The sequence below is a fragment of the Diachasma alloeum genome, unplaced genomic scaffold (assembly GCF_001412515.2).
Source record: "Diachasma alloeum isolate Michigan unplaced genomic scaffold, Dall2.0 Dall_scaffold_00480, whole genome shotgun sequence".
Classification (NCBI taxonomy): Eukaryota; Metazoa; Arthropoda; class Insecta; order Hymenoptera; family Braconidae; genus Diachasma; species Diachasma alloeum.
The window spans coordinates 537,458-543,648 of NW_021680613.1; positions in this window are offsets into that span (position 1 = coordinate 537,458).

The window sequence follows — 6,191 nt, forward strand, 5'->3', positions numbered from 1 at the left end:
AGGTATCAAAACCTATTTCGTTACGCTTGGTTCCAGAGTGGCTACATCGCTAAAAAACTAGAGAAATTTGATAATCCTGTTGATTTTGCGTTTGGACAATCTTCTAATCCAAAATATGAAGTTGATGGTTGTTCTAATGTTGCGGTAGTTAGATGCTCGTGGTGCAGAAAGTCTCTCTGCATGCACCATTTTTTTGATGAATATCATTTCTGTACTAATTATGTTCCCTAATAAACTATATATACATATATATATTTTGGATAATTCATAGTTTTCGACAAAATCAAACTTGCGCCTCTGAAAATTCCAGTTTCGAGCAAAAAATGAAAAACCAGTTTCCGCATTTTTTTTTTGCATCGGGTGCTCTTCCTACTGGGCTATCCGGCCCCTAGCTGCATTCTTTCATGTTTTTTTCGAATACTATTGGTTTTATGCAAATTTGAACAGTATTTTTTTTTCCTGAAAGACAATTTTCATGAGGGTAGTTAACCCCCAAATTTGAAACCTCAGAGTGAGTAGTGATTGTGATTTCCATAATTCCTCCCCAGCTATTCATCAGTTGGATAAATTGAATAAATAACCCCACCACCTTGGTGGATGATATTGCCAGGAAATCATTTTTTTCACCCTAGAAAACTCCAGTTCTGGGGAAAAACCAAAAACAGGTATTTCGCATTTTTCCATTTCCATTCAACGCAGTTGGTTTCATAAAATTCTGAATCATAGTTTTTTTTTTTTTGAAAAATGAAGTCTTTACAGGGGTAGTGTACCCCCCAAATTTCAACCCCCGGAGGAACTATCAATTGTGATTTTCATAATTCCTCACGAGATATTTATTCCCATAATGAACATTTAACAAAATTCCCTTCTTATAGGTGGAATTGAAAACTCACCCCCAAAAGTGGTCACCTTCTGACCATGGTTTCCCCCCTTAAAACTGCGTATCCACCGATTTCAAAAATACGTGTCGCTGAGTTACGAGTCCTCTACAACATATATGAGTTTTATCGAAATCGGAGGGGAACACCTCCCTAGTGTTCCTTGTCAGAAATCTCGTGGAATTTCTGAAATTACTGAAATCAAGTGATTTCTGCTCTCCGAAATCATTTTCGAAATCACGTGAAATCGTCTGAAACCAATGAACTGTGCAAGTAATTCATGATTTTGAAATTGACGCGCCTGCCAACGATGATCATAAAATGCCGTAGTCACTGCCATACTGAATTTTCTGAGAATCCTATATTTACTTACTCCCAGACAAATGTCGTATGTGCTTATTATCGTACGAATCCAGAAAGTCCATTCGTTTTAGTTTCAGATCCTTCAGGTCAAGAATCAATAGTTCGCAAATCCTCAATATATTGGTTGTTTAATAAAGATCATTCAAAGCTCAGTAGTGATAGACTTCAGTGAGTTAGGGACGAAGAAATAACGAGAAGTTCTAGTCATCGACGTAAAAGTCCTTTGCAAAACGAGAAAAAGTATTTTGTGAAAGATTTCAAGGAAATCGATATCCATGATTGGTGCTTATTTCAGTAGGTAAAATATCCTACGTGTTTATTAGGGTACGTGCTGAATTTCCCTCATTCAGAGGGGAAAACTGTTCGAAACAGGGAGTTTTCGAGCGAATATGCTCGTGTCAGTGGTAATAACAAAAATATAAGTGTTCGTTGCCATTGGTATATTTTGGCGAAAAGTCTGAATAGTTTAAAGTCGGAGCCAATGGATTCTCACGGTTACATTAATATAAGCCAGTATCGAAGAACAATTTCTCCTCTGATCACTGAAAGTGGAAAATTGATACTCCCTGAGACAATTTTGGATGAAGTCAAAAAATATTTCTAAATAAATGAGTTAATACTATAGCAATCTATGTGTGAAATCATTTATGTAACTGTTGTTTTCTAATATAAAGTTCTGAAATTGATTGTTATTTGTGAATTATTAGTGGAGACTGGTGTAAAATTGACGGCTTTTCATCGTCATTAGCTCAAGATTGGCGGAGTGGAATCCAACAAATTCGTTATTATTTGCCAGTTATTATTGTCAATTTTGATTTTCATAATTTGACACGACCGTTTTGCCCCACCTCTATTAGTTATTCATCGTGATTTAAATGACTTCATTTTTTCTGAAATCACTGATTTCGAGGTGATGAAATCATCCAAAATCGTTAAATCGACTTCATTTCGAAATCACGGTGTCACTCAATTATGGAGTCAGTAGCCCCTCGCTTGAACATTTGCATTAATTAATCTCTCATTTCATCTTCTCCACACATGCAATAAAATCGTATATTCTGTTCATTATTTACAGTAGAGCTTTAATCATGATCCATAATCAAATATTTACAGCACTTGAGTATTAATTAAAACCTATTTTATAAAGAATTAATGAAAGTGACGAATCAGGCAATCTTCATCTCAATCAACAATGAGCCATTGGTATCGATTTCCTACAGACGAAATTGAGCAGTAATCGATATTCTCAAGCAATTAATGACCAAGAGACGAAATTGAATAAAATATTTACAGCTTACTGTGACTAACGAGTTTTAGATTAGTTTATACAGGTGATTTCTTCAAATACATGCACCGTTTTTCCTTCCTGTGCCAACCTTGCCTCTCATTTTATTTAAAAATAATCTGCACTTCGAAGTTCACCAGGAATTAATGTCGAAGAAAATTACTGTATGTCAAATTAATCGAAAATGAATATCAATCAGTGACATTTAATGTGTAAATGAATTGCATAGAATTTCATAATTTAAAAATTAGCTGCATATTAATAAATAATTAAAAGCTCTGCCTAAAATAGTAACTTCAAAAATACGCGGGGAATTGAGGAGCGGTGCCTCGCAATAAAATGGTAAGGAGAGATTATTTGAAGAATTTATCGAGATCGTCTCGCGAATATTAATGATTCGAGCAGAGTTGAATAGAAATATCCAGATATTATTTTTCTAGTTCAGAAAATCTCCCATAAAGAAGTTTCTCGATGATTTTTTTCTTTTAGGGACATCTTGTTCTACTCTTCACCATTTTACTCCTCAACTTTCTGCATAAGCATGTACAGGTTGACACCCTCTTCGCACTGGAATCCGAATAAAAAAATTATTCTCCTTATTAGGAGGTGAATTAACCCTTCGGATGATCAAAATAAGTGCTCGAGGTCAATATGAAGGACACGAACACCTCGGATGGTAGAAAAATTATTATTTTCATCACTTGTGCATAAAGTGATATTTTACGCACGCACTGTTGAAAATTTTCGTCTGAATTTTCCGTGCCAAATTCCGAAAATTTTTTTCATGTTCATGTTCCACTGAAATTTCAGGAAATCTTGTCATTAAAAAATCAAATTTCCATTGATTTTCTATTCAAATGATTTGAAAGTCAATAAAATACTTGATTTTTCGGTTCAATTATTCTGAGAAAATTCAAAAAAATCGAGAAAATTCAGAGAAAAATTGAAAATTCATGTCATTTGTTTCTGAATATTCATGTTCTACCGAAAATTCAATCAAGTTGTGAAATTTCCATCTCACTCCCACAGAAAACTACTAAAAACTTAGAATTTCATAACCATTTTTTCTCTAAATTCGATTCAATGTCAATCTCATAAGATTTACAATAATATATTCCATGAAATTTCAAAAAAATTTCTACAGTACGCCCCGTGTGCGCAAAATTCCACTTTCGCTGCACGTTCGTAAATTGCTGCCTACACACGTTATGACAAAAAATATCATTCGACATATGATTGCAACCGTCGCCTTCGGCTCGAGCTGCAAACTCATATTCGCCAGAAAAGTTTTTTTCAGCCTAATAACGCAACATACTATTACACAGCTCTTAAATTTCATTTTTTTAAATCCTTTTCTCGAAAAAATGTTTGGAAATTCAGGATAATATTGCGCCTCCAAAAATACCCTTGGTATTGGTCTCTGTTCTATAAACTCTGAAGAGGATTTTACCCAGAAAAAAATGCCCAAACTACTTGAATTCGAAAGCGCCTGATAAGGCATTTATATCGAGCTACCAGCACTTAGCGTTACTCACGGTTCACAGCAGGAACGCGGTTAGTATGAACCCCAAAAAATAAAAAAATAGGAAACTTGCATGTTTTGAAATTTTTTTTTTCAAAAATATACGCCCCCAAGAACCCATATTTGAAAAGGAAACACACGGACAATGGTTTAATAATTATTCATTTGCTTTTAAAAATTGCATTTTTTTAAACGTTCTAAAAAGGCCCGTGACGTCAACTCACCGGAGGCCGAAATTTTCCTGTGGCGCCATCAAGCGGTTTAGTACAACTGCTGGAATCTACGAAAATACTCTGTACATTTATTTGGCTCCAAAATGTCAGAAAAACCGGATCGAGCGATGAAAGTTCCTCATCAATATTGTTTTCTACCAGGATGTAAAAATGCAACAGTGAAAATTATACAACCATGACTTTCGACACTTTAAAAGAGATTGAAATCCATAAAATTTATCAATATAGTCACATCTACCGTTGATAAATTTCTCGAGTCCGCCTTTTGAAAATCATTTTCCAGGATAAACTTCATTTGTTACCATCGATATATTTTTTTTTATCCACTTTTAATAATTGTTTCAAACATAACCCCCTCGATTTTTTTTTGGTTGAACTTCTCGCACTTTGCGAGGCTAGAATAACTCAATAGCGCTGCCAGTGGTTGCAAGGGGAACTTGATTCCGGTTACTTGACGTCATGATCCCAATAAAAAGTTCAAAACTGATGCATTTTTAATCAGTTATTACAAAATATCCAGACTACTTTTCGCAAAACTTTTTACTCTGGAATGGTTCATAGACTACAAAGACTCTATTCATTAGAAAATATTTGAAAACTGGACTTTATGCAAGTTCCCTGTTATGAAAGTTTATAGGCGAAGACAAATGCTTGGTTTGGGTCGTCCTCCATATTGACAGTGCTCGAAAACTCATTTCCCTCGATATAAGACAATAACATGAAGTATTAAAAAAGAGAAGCGTTTGTTGCTTATAACTAATACGTAAGTTATGAATTTCTCTTTATATTCAAATAACGGAGCCAATAGTACAAGGCCGTTGTATTTTTCACAACCATTCTAGATGTATAGGACACTGTCATGTCTTCCGTACTGTTCATAACGATCTGCAGTTTTCTCAGGAAAAATAAAAAATATTATAAAACCTCCAATAAATTAATAGTACTTTTATTAGACTAAAATTAATATTTATCTTTCGATGTGGAGAAAGAGGTCGATGCGAAAAGCGCGGAATTCAACATTTTCAGTCCCGTTCATAACAATCAACAAAAATAAAAATAATAATTCCATATCATTATTATTACCTATATCAACCATACAATATTGGAATCACCATTTCGTCTTCTCCAGAATACAAAAATTGTAACAATTTCTCATTATATTTAGGTTTTGTTTGATTCAATATACAATGACGATTGTAATAATAATTTCATCAATTATAAATGCAGTGAAATGTGAGGAGAGGTGAGTTAAAAATTATCTACAGATTGTTCTATGAAATATCTTTGCAATTAATAAGTTCAGTGGATCAGGTTAAAAGACCGTTTCTAAAGTTCAACATATTTTTTACGAATGTCTTTTCATTCTTTTTCCTATATTAGAAAAGATACTGTCTCAAATTAAGATATTAAGACATGCATTGCATTCCAGGCATTCTAAGTGTTTTACTCGAGGATTTTTTGCTCCAAACTCATGATGTCTCATTTGTTTTTCCAAGTACTTCATTAATTTTTTCTGAAAAACGAAAAGATTTTCTTCTTTTTATTTTAAGACGTTCGAAATGTCAGCTATCAATAAACCAGCCGATAAGACACATTCTCGGGTCTGATAGCTCAAATTAAGACGTCTTCTGGACATTAGTTTTTACAGTGTAACATAATCGTTGTCTGTAACATTGTCATTGTCTGCATTGATAGAAAGAATTATTTTTATTGAGATTTTTCTTTCCTAAAACAAGTATTATATACTTGAATCAATTTCAAATAAATATGATCTTACGGTGAATATTCAATTATTTCTTCTTGAGATACATTCACATGAATCAAATAAACCTGTCCTTGGAGTGAAGTCACATGTATTCACCACAAAAATGGAGAAGTTCTATTTTTTGTAACCGAATATAATCTGCAGA